Here is a 12,307-nt window from a genome sequence, read left to right as displayed (position 1 = left end):
GCATAAGAGAAAATGCATCAGCGATAAAAAAGGAATATGACTTGAGATTAAGACTACTTAGACAACAGGCCACAAAAAACGCTGTGGCCGAAGCTGATAATAAGACAAAAGCTTTATGGAGGGTAATCAACTCGGAAAGAAAACCTAAAGAAAAAATAAACCTCCCGACTGAACTTGACATACAAGGTACACTCTCATCTGACCCAATAAAGATGGCAGACTATATGAACAACTTTTTTTGTCAACATAGCTGATGACACAATCCATAATAATGGACAAACTACTGGCCAAGCAATGTTACTACCAAGTTGAAAATCCAGATATTCCTGTATTAGACCTCTAACCAAACAACCAGACAGGAGGTGTCTCGAGTTATGGATAGTCTGAAACCAAAAACTTCATCAGGCTATGATGGAATCTCAGCAAAGCTTTTAAAAACTTGTAAAGAAGAGCTAATTGACCCCATAGTAGACATAGTAAACAAATCTTTTTTTGTCTGGAAACTTCCCATCTGCTCTAAAAATGGCCAAAGTCTACCCATTGTTCAAACAGGGATCCCCAACCCAAGCCTCAAATTATCGACCGATTTCTCTAGTTCCAACATTCTCTAAAATAATTGAAAAACTGACACTAACCAGACTCATAGACCATGAAACGACAAATGAACTCCTTACAACCCAGCAACATGGATTTCTGAAAGGCAAGTCAACAACCACCCGCCCTAATCTGTCTGGGTAGAATTCCTTATTGATGAACTTGAAGATGGCAACACCACCACTGCTATTCTACTAGATTATAGCAAGGCTTTTCGATTGCCTCAGCCACGAACACCTCATGTCTAAGCTTAGTGCGATAGGTGTAACAGGGACTGCCTATAACTGGTTTCACAGTTACCTGACAGGGCGGTGCCAAATGGTTGAACTTATGCATAATAGCAAGGGGATTATGCAACAAATCAAATCTGAACCAAAAAGCATCACACGGGGAGTTCCTCAAGGGTCTGTACTGGGTCCAGTACTTTTCATTTTATTTACCAATGACTTTCCAAGATATCTAAAAGACTATTGCAGATCACTAATGTATGCAGATGACACTGTATTGCTTTGGGCAACAATAATCCAAAACATCTTGAAGTGACCTCTTATTATTGCTCTTAACATGGCAATTCAGTATTGCCATAGGAACGACCTCGTTGTAAATGAGACAAAAACTAAGCAACTTATTTTAGGCAAGCACAGAGAGGCTGTAGGCAAGTTACCTGACCTTGAAGAAGTTACTGTTGCCAAATACTTGGGAGTAACAATTGATGAAAGCCTCTCCTGGACCCCCCACATCGATCTCCTGTGCAACAAGCTAAGTGTAAGCCTGTTTGTAATTCGCAGGATTAAGAACATCTGTGACGTGATACAGCCAAGATCGCCTATTATAGCCTGTTCGAGACCCATTTACGCTATGGTATTTGAAGTATGGGGAGCAACTACAAGGGGTAATCTAGAACGAGTGCTCTTGCTCCAAAACGTGCTATAAGAATACTTGGAGATCTCCAGTCAAGAGAAACTTGCAGAAGCAAATACAAAGACCTAAAAATCCTGACTGTAGTAAATCTGTATATCTTGGAAGTTGTAACATACGCACATCTAAAATCATTAAGCCCCATAAGAACCGCAGCTCAGATTCATGACTACAGCACAAGACAGTCAGCCAATTACAGTCCTTCCTACACACCATCGCACAATGACTGAGAAGAAACCCAGCTATGCAGGTGCCAGAATGTGGAATGTCCTTCCTTCCAGAGCTGAAGACTGCAAGCATTCAACAGTTTCGTCACTTGCTGAAGAACTGGCTTCTTGACCACCCATTTTACTCCATGACTGAGTTTTTACGGATGGCGACAATCACAGGAATTTTGATCCTCTAGAAGAAACATTTTTCACCATTTCTATTTACTATTGTTATTGATAGTATATGTTGTTTTTTATTAATTTATGACGCAAATTCTGTACTTAAAGTTCATGAATAAAGCATGCTGACTTCTGACTACAGATATGTCTTGTTACTTGTACACAAAATTCCCTTCTGGCAGGAACATCTTCAAAAAAATTGTAGAGAGCCCTAAGAAATTTAACTAGATTCCACTTAGCCCCTGATTTGAACACATTTTTGAGGATGTGCAAACCACAGGTGCCTATAAATAAAAAGTATAGGATCATCATCATTATTCTCAGTCTGAAGTTCCTACTCCAGATCTTTCACAGACTTTAAATTTACATTAAGTCTATCGATAGACAATGAGAAATGTTTTTTTTTTACATTTATGTGCTTTGATTGACTTCTGAATTTTAAAATCAAATTGCTCCCAGTGCTTTTAGTCAAAGAAGTAGAGGTAAAATATCTTGTGGTCACTTCATGACTTACAGGATCCCAATACCTTAGTGCAATACCCATTTACTATTCTGGCTAACTTTATTCATGCTTTCGTCCAATATAGAAACAAAGGCAGATGATTCCTGGACTTCCTTGTCCAGTAGGTCTCGAAAATACTCAACAATACCAAAGTTCACCAAATAACCAATTTTAATACGCTCAAGTGAAATTTTTCCTGCGATTTGACTATCCATAAATTGACTCAAACACTTTGGATGCAACTCCTGATAGCAGGAAAACCAGCCTAAAACAGCTACCACAAAATTTTCCAGGACCAACTTTTGAATTTCAATGACTTTCCATGACCTACTTTATTTCCATGACTTTCCAGGAATTCCAGAAGCGTGGCCACACCTATGTATATTGCGATAGAGTTAAATAATTACAGAGTTTTGGAGTTAGACTTGCATCATAACTGAAGTAATGTTAAATCCAATTTACTTCACACTGATCTCCCCACAAATCACTTCAATTTCAAAATCGATAATTAATTATGAGAGTTTACAGCCTTATATATGGCATTTATCTTAGTCAGTTGAAATATTTAAGAAACTTATTCTAGAAATCAAAATAAAACATTGTCTTCTTCAAAGCCTTTGTCCACCAAATCACCGGAATCATGTTCATGACCAAATTCAGCCACAGAGATCATTGTAAAATATTCATATTTAATATGTTTATTATGTAATTGTTGAAATTAGTAACTATGGTTATTACACATTCAGCAAAATATCATTCTAAATTCCAAGTTAGTGTGACCTATACATAAAATCTGAAGTATTAGTAAAACATTCACTGGAGGAAAAAACTACAGTCCACAAATAATATACTACACCTATAAATGTTCCATCCGGGTCTGAGATATTTGTTCAATATTTTGAATATTCTGAAATCGGCTAAGCTGAAACGAACACTTTAAATGTCAGTGAGCGGCTGGGACATCAACCCATGCAGCAAAAATTCTCCGTTGATTAAGAAGATTTTAACTGACACCAACACTAAATGTCAGTGAGCAGCCGGGACATAAACCCATGCAGCTGAAATTGTCCATTGATAATGAAGATTTTAACTGACACCAACACTCTAAATGTCTGTGAGCGGCTGGGACGTCAACCCATGCAGCTGAAATTGTCCTTTGATAAAGAAGATTTTAAACTCACCCTCTAAATCTGTCATCAGGCCCGGACTTCAATGAAAGCACCAGAACTCATATCAATAACATATTACTTGCACGACAAACTATGTTTTCCCCAGTGTAAACTTTTCACTAACCCCCTAAAATTTTGGTAATTTACTGTTTATAACTAATTCTTAAATTCTGTAATAGCTTAGTGGACTCAAGTATTGCCTGTACTTGGGGGGTGGCGGAGGGTAGCTCGCAAATAAAAATGTTGATAATATTTCTTGTTTTTATTTACAACACTAGTATGAAACTAAAAATGAAATATCTGAGTTTAATGAACCAAAAATTTAAAAAAATTAAATATTACTATAATTAGTGTATTCAAAAGTACGTGAAACTAATATTTTTTTACATTCTTGCTGTCTGAATATTGCCAATGGATACGTGACAGTTTGTTGAATCGTGTAAATATAACATATATATACCTTCAAAACCCTTTAATACTTTCTGGAGTATATATATATATATATATATATCGTCAGTAGAAGTATACAGATATGTATACTTGTTTTTGCACTTTTGAAATAATAACAATTGTAAAATAACACAAACTAATTGTAATGGTTTGTAAGACTAAAACTTGTTTAATTTTTCAAAAAAGTAAATAAAATAATATTTACAATATATACATTTTATATAAACAACTCAATTCATTGTCTTCAAAAATAGCACAATCACCACTAATAATAGGGTACTTTGGGATTATACCGACCACACCAGTATGAAGAACACAAAAATATAAATTTATAGAAACAAACATGATAGAACGAAAAAACAACTCTTTAATTACAAAATTACAAGCATTTCCAGGCATTGTGATTGGTATTGTTGTCGCTGTTATCTTATCTTTCTCGAGAATCCCGATTACGACAGGCCACGCGGCATCACGTGATTTTCACGGTACATAATTGCCTTTCCATTACAATTCAATTTATATTTCTGATCAGATCCTCTAGAATTTGATATTTTACTGATATGTACTATCTCGAGGGATGTTTTTCTTTCGTTGAGATCAGCGCGAAGGCATGGCACTCGCATTTGGGTGGCGGAGTGTGATCAATAATAAAAACAAGTTTTGAGTGTTTTTTCAATAAAGAGTTTAGTTTTAGTTTGATCATGTTTGTTTTTATTGAATTTTTGTGTTTGGAGAAATGTAGAGGTAAAACACGGAAGTACAACAAAGCGACGCACCAGCTGAACGGGCGGCGAGACTCTGCAATCACGTTATCTACTACACCGCTCGACTTTGACCTCTGTCTAAGGATGGGGAGGGGTTTGCGATAAGACAATTCCTGTTTTATATTGACGAAATTTTGTTCTACGCTAATCTAGTAATCAGTAGAAGCAAAATGTCAAATAACGATTCATGTCTGGGTTTGGTCGGTATAATCCCAAAGTACCAATAATAGTGTTTATCAAAGTGTTTTCACTCACTGGTAACTTTTCTCTACGACGTTTACTCATGTTTTTTTTTACTAATAATACAATAAATCACACGAAAAACAACCGCTTTCAATCACGCAAACTAATTGAGGTTATAAGTCAGCATACAACAACAATGCAACTGAAGTCGTCTGACAGCTGACATCGACAAATAAACTACGCTCAATGACGACGACATACAATGCCAATTGGAAGGTTTATTGTTTTTGCATGTAGCCCGTTTCTTCACCGACTACTATACCGAAACTGATGGCATTTGGACATATTATTAGCCAGCTACATTAAATTATCGAGACGTCCGGTATATCGGACGTTGGGCATTTTAGCTAGACCACCTCTGTCCGATATATCGGACGCCGGGGCTAAAAGGGTTAATACTGGTGATATTGGTACTGCTGCTTCATAGCCTCATTTTTTCTCTTAGGGCAAGATGCTGAAAAATTTCACTTAGTCCTACAAGGATCTTTCAGCTGCTTCCAGAGTGACAGGATATTCTGGATGGGTAAGGTTTGGGGGTTGGGGCCACCTCCTGACGAGAGCGAGGAGGAAGAATTTAGGGCATAAATCTAAGCCATGTTACCCTAGAAGAAGGCCAGCTCTGTACTAGCCTCTCTAGTTAAAACTGCCAGGGAGTCATAATATGTCCTTATGTCTAGACTAACAACTAACTGCCTTTATTTAACATGTAGGAGCCCAATCAGCTCCAGCAGTCATCCCCTATAATTGACTAGACAATCAATCTACCCTTGCACATCAGTATCTCGACATTTGGGGTTAGTAATGTGCCACTCCTGGACATCCATAGGGTTGCCCAGATTTAATGCATACATCGGTTTTCGCTGTACGCAGTGTAGGTTCAATTCGAAAGATTCGTAGCCTTGTAGTAAAATATACAAAATTGTTATAAAAATCTAAGTTCTTTTCTAAAGGACTAATAAGTTCAGAATGCTTTGTATATCCTATATCTGAAACAAGTTTTACTATTTTTGGCTGGCATCTACTTTTGAATTTTTGAAAACTTGACTTTCTGCAGTCCAACTGACAACTGTTATAGATAAGCTTTATGTAACCACATTACATCATCGGTGGTAATGTGAGGGTTAAAAACAAGAAATGGGTGTAAACCATCACAATACTTTTTTGTTTATGTATAAAAGTCATTTCTTTTTTTATAATCATTCACACCAACTAACCCTGATTTCAACAATATATTACTCGATATAGGATTTAGATTTAATATGTGTATTCTATAAGAAAATTGATGAACCTCTCCAAGAAGACCAAAATCAGCCTGCGATTTGAAAAGTTTTTGACTGCAGCCTATAGGGTTTTTCATGTTATTATTGTATGTATTCTTCAATAAAACACTATAATGTTATAGATATATAAAATATAGCACATACAATTAGTACGTATACAATTAGAAAAGTCCACTTTAAAACTTTTAAGTATTGCTTTTGTACAATATAAATTACAACGATAACTTTTAGTTAAATATCAGAACCTTATCCTGATTATTGACATTGTTTTACTATAATGGACTACATATGGAACAAAGTGTTGATACATATTGCGTTAATAAAAGAGACTCCAGTAAACCTCATCAGTATGCGAGGTCATATTACTACATATCATCCACAGAATTTATTTTGTTTTGCAATGGTAATATTGTTGTAAACAGTAAATTGAATATCTTAATTTCATTTCAAACTGTGCACTTTTGGGGAAACAGCATAGAATTGCCTGTATAGATATTTGCAAAAAGGACTTAGTTGGGAATTTATTTCCAGTTTAAAAAGATCGTGGAGCTAACCTGCCATATACTTGATCATAGTCTAATCATTTATTAAGTTTCAGTATGTATATAAATAATGCCTCCATTACAATGTAATTTTTAATATATCTTGCTTTTAAGCCGATAGAGGTTTTTTAAGGACTCTTATATTTCTTTGTCTATGACCAGATACTGTACTTCACATATGTTTCACATGTAGTGATTGACCAAATGTGATAATATTTGTGTTTATATTATTCAATCTTTAATATATTGTGAGAATTCCTTTAGCAGAAGAGGAATTGTAGTATTGTGATATTAAATTGTCCATGGAATTCTAAAAACAACCATTCCACATCAGAAATAAATCAAATTATGTTCTTTATAGTAAAATAGGCAATAAAATCAATGTCCTAGACTCAAAGGGTTATGGCTCTATTTACATTGGTAAAATTGATAGAAAACTGGTTATATACTACTTAAAATTGATCACAAACACCACAACTGGTTTCATATTAGTTGCTGTATTCTTGTTATTAAATTTTTTTTTTTTTTTAATGTCACCTGGTTCTTGAAATCATGTTCTTGACTGTCCATCTGTGTGATAACTCTTGATAGAAAGAACTATAGATAAATCGCTAGCAAAGAAATCTGCGCAGAGCAAATATCTGCAGCCGCGCATAGGAGGGGCCCCTCTCCATTGGTGGGGAGTGGGACAAGCATCTCCTCGTCTCTTTATCAGCTGTGTGGATTGTGTCTCGCTCACACTGTTTATACTTGTGTCTAGGCATATACATGTGTCACAGTTCAAGCGTAAAATATTAATTGAACAGACTAATGCAGCCATAGAAGTATCGAGGGAACTTGTGTTTTGGTGTGAGGTTAGTTGCGCAGTGGCAGTGACCAGGTCGGGAATAGGCGAGTGCCGAGCAATAGGACACTGGGAGAGGGTGGCATCACAGCGGAGGAGGGGTATTTACCACAGCCTGTGTGAACTAAAATTGCCCAGTCTCTTTTTGTAAGCGGTTTACCTATAGACTTTTGGGGTCAAAATTAAGTTAGTCTTAAAATAACTACGATGGCCACAAGAAAAAACAATAAAACAGTACAATCACATTACATTTTTCAGTAAATTACCAACACGTGTTAAAGTTACTTTCTGAATTATTTAGTAAGACTTCTTATATCAGGTGCTGCAGTACCCTGTTGCATTGATATATTTAATTAGTACAATTTTCATGTCCTAATCAATTAAACTCCATATAAAATAATCAAATCACTTAGCTTTCTTTTTTTGTATAAATGAGAGCGAAGTGGAAATACATTTGTTTAGTAATAATTTGTTAATCTTTTGTGAAATAAGCAAATCACCTATACCAGTTGTTATTTATTTCACTTGTGTGTATTGTTGTTATTGACTGTGAATCTAACATGAAGGCAGAGCTGGTGCAAGTAACTAGCATCGTTCACAAAACTACTTAAGGTTGTCCCCTACTCAATTCGTTACTCCCTCCAAAGCCATCTTTCAAAATTATTTTATATAATATTTTATTTTATAACAAAACTTTTAGCACTTGTGCAACATTTCATGGTTGTATCTCAAAAGGAATATGACAGATACAAAAAACTTATTGGTATTTATTTATCATTTGGGCTAAATTTCATATAACTATATAAAAAAATTTAGTTTGAGAAACTGAATAATAATTCTTGACTTTAACCCATATCCCACAAATTAGGCATGTGCAACAAATGACAGTGATTTTAAGATTTGTAAAAGCTACGGGCACAAATAAAACTTGAATATGAAATTTTAGAACACATTCAGGCTTTATATTTTTAACTGAGGGTACTGTTATTAATGTTAACTGAAAGAATGCTTGAAAAGTTAAAAGAGGTGGTGTAACAGCAGTAACATGAAATGCAAACACTTTGGAATTCAAAGTAGAATTCTTTAGACAAGTCTAAGACCTTTTTATGTTCCTTGTCATTCAAACTCACTGAACCTTGCTGTATATTATAATAATGTGTATTGCTGTTTGTAAGTATTATTGTTCTTCAGTTTGGTGCAAAATATACATGTGTTTTTCTACTTTAACCCAATGTTGGAATGCTTTGAAACAACACCTAAATGGCTTGACACAGTTAGGCAAGTCAAATTGACACAATGTTACCTCTCCATTACCAACACAATTTTTGGAACAAATACAGTTCAGATTCATTTTTGCAGGGGCAGTGTATCCACTAGGAGAGTGGAGCTTTTATCATTTTGAAGCCTGACTTCTTACCAAAATGCAAATTATTTTACCAAAATTAAAGGGATGGCTACATGAAAACATCATGTCCAAATTTTGATTATACAAGTTGATCCGAAGTTCAAGAATTGATTACAAGTAAAGACCAAACCAAAATAAAAAAAGCCCAAGGATAGAGACAATTAGTAAATGACTGATCGGGTTTTTTTTTTCATCATTGGATGGGTTTTACGTAGATTTCACTATGTTACACTGTGGAAAATTTTTTAATGAGGGTTGATAGTAAATACTTCTGTAGCCAAAAGAGCATAACCCTCTTTTGCTGGTGAAAGCAATTAACAACACTGTTCTGAGATTTTGGCCCTTACCCTGTAGGATTGTACAGCCCTATTGACCTCACCTTGCACTGCAATCAAGAAGAGATCATGCAACTTGCTTTCAGGTAAATAAGTACTTACCATTAGTTTCAAGCATTTCAACACCTCCTGAGGATTTAAAATGTCTTTCTTTACTTACCTAACAATCTCTTTAAGCGAAGAAGTTTTATCTTTTGCTTATAAGATTCCTGCATACCTCTCAAAATTTTCACAGAAGTTCCTCCAAAATGGCGTCTTTAGTCTTTTTATCTGATTATTGTTCTGAGGATCCTGTGATAATCATTTCAGTTACCATCGACCTCTGCTTTCCTGAAATGAATTATTACTATTAATTTTGTATTAACACCAATTCCAATATCAATATCTTCTCACAGAATTAGGACACATAGCCTCATAAAAGAGACCATTAATGCATCCAAATGTCTTTGATGTTATGTGGTTGTGACAACCTTAAATTTAATATATGTATCCCAATATGCTCTTCTGAGATTGCTAAGGTGGGTGCCTCAGGAGAGAACCTTTGAAAATCTTTAAATAGATGCCATGATCCAAGAGAAGTGGTCTGGAGGAAACTTATTCAGTTTTGTTATATGCTCATAGTTATTCAACATTGGTTTCTGTAATGTCTTTAATAGTGGCTGAAGGAATAACACAAGAGGCAGATTTTCTACGGCCAAAGACCACTGACATCACTGTACGTGGCAAACTAGTCTAAGGAAGACGGTGTCCATTGTAAAAGATACAAACTGATGCATAATACACATAATGTAATTTTTTATGGTCATAGAAATCATTGAGTGCAGTTATGAGGGATTCCACATTGATCAAATACAAATTAACATAATTCCTAAGTTGAAATCTTAAGAAACATCACAATATAGCCAGCGTACAAAAATATGAAAGCATAAACATACACTGTAATGCATCTGATATATAGAGAGCTTATGCATACTTTTCAAAAACTGAAGCTGAGGATATAGATGGGCACAACATATTTTAGTGTTCCCATAAAGCATACAGGGATCTCAAGGTAATTAACCTAATCATAAACTGGAAGTTTGGATGTTTGTGTTCCATTACAGTAGTATAACTATGAGGGGAATATAAATCTCGCAAAAGCTGTAAATAATTTGAAAATTATCTGTATAACATCAATCCAACTTGTTTTAAATACACCAGTAAAATGTTTTACTTTGAATTAGGTGTATCTAATTTATTTATATTCAGATGTATTCCATACCACCAGGTGTGGTGCGCTCTTAAATCAGATGCATCCCTCCAAAGCCCAGTCCTAGTACCTGCTTCTGTTCCATGACAATGTTGATTGAAATTTTGTATGAACTTAATTTGAGCTTTAAAATTATATATAAGTTAAATGTTTAAAAACTAATATATGGTTCCATTATAGTAGTTGTTTTTTTAAGAAAACACTATCAACTCTTGAGGGTTCTTTCTTACTGGCCAATTATTAAATAGCAACTATTAATATCTTGGAGGCTATTAAACTGAATACTTTGGAATCTTTCAAATATATTTGAGTTATTTTGTTGATGGTCATAGATTTCACTTTTCAACTTCATGACTCTGACACTACTATTTTTACAGATAGGTAGATTGATAGAGAGGAAAATCTTCCAGGGACCATTACTTATCAAACTATATCATTTTAAAATGAGACACCTATTACACTGCAGAGAATTATGTGCAAACCTGATTTAATACGATAGTTCAATTCAAAGATAATATTACTCTCCAGTGTTTTCTTATAGTATAAATCCATACAGTTTATTTATTAAATTTGAAAAATATTGTTTGCATTCTGATTTCTACATTTTTATTACTTATGACTATTTATAGATTAATGCTGAATACATATATTCGAGAGTCAACTTCCATACTAGAAAGCAGGTCCATTACTTGACAATCCTTTTACACCGACAGCTAACAACCATGCTCATACCAAAATCAGGAGCAATGCTGTCAAGAGACCTGCTTGTTAGCCTTGGTTAAACACTACCTGTCAACTATTTCAGAGGTATCCTGGTAAATGGCTCTCTACTTCTCTTTTATTAACAATTAAAAAGTAAATTCATTGGATTATTTTACACATTTTTTCTAGTGGAAACTGCACTACTCAACCCAAAGTAGAAGATAAGTGGTCACACAGTGAACGATTCATATTCTTCACTATAAAATCAAGTAATTACTCAATTTTTTCTATAGTGAATATTATTTTAGTTTCACTAATAACAAGGGGTTGTTGCTATTAAGTTTAGAGAAAAAAAATGCAGAGAGTAGCCTAAGACCAAGTGAAATAAAGACAAAATTTATTAAATATCCCCACTAAATTTACCTATGGTCTGTATACTGTACAAATTATGTTATATGTCTAATTAAAGAATATAATCTATTTTATACATATACAAAACTATATCGTATATTAAAACAAATGAAGATTCTTTTGTACTTCAACACGCAAAATTTCATAATAATAAAAGAACAAAAATGTAAATGATGCACGAAATGCATACAATATAATGTGGACTCTTGACAGACCAGGTGGTTACCAAAGGCTTTTTGTATTTTTTTAAATTTAACTGTATAATTCAAAAAAGTTGTTTTATGATGTTCGTTTAAAAAATTATTTCATTTTAATACAAAACACAACATGATTCAGCTATTACATGTTGTATGTAAGACTCATTGTATGATATTTACAATTCTGTTTCCCTAGTATAAAATATAATTTCATTATTTAGATTAATTTCCTTTATACTTGTATTCCTATGTAATACTCAAGGAGCTGGCTGCTTTGCACTGTACAGGTGATGATTTAAAATTGTGTGATTGC

Source organism: Homalodisca vitripennis, chromosome 3 (genome assembly GCF_021130785.1).
Source record: "Homalodisca vitripennis isolate AUS2020 chromosome 3, UT_GWSS_2.1, whole genome shotgun sequence".
NCBI classification, from domain to species: Eukaryota; Metazoa; Arthropoda; class Insecta; order Hemiptera; family Cicadellidae; genus Homalodisca; species Homalodisca vitripennis.
This window is presented reverse-complemented; position numbering follows the sequence as displayed.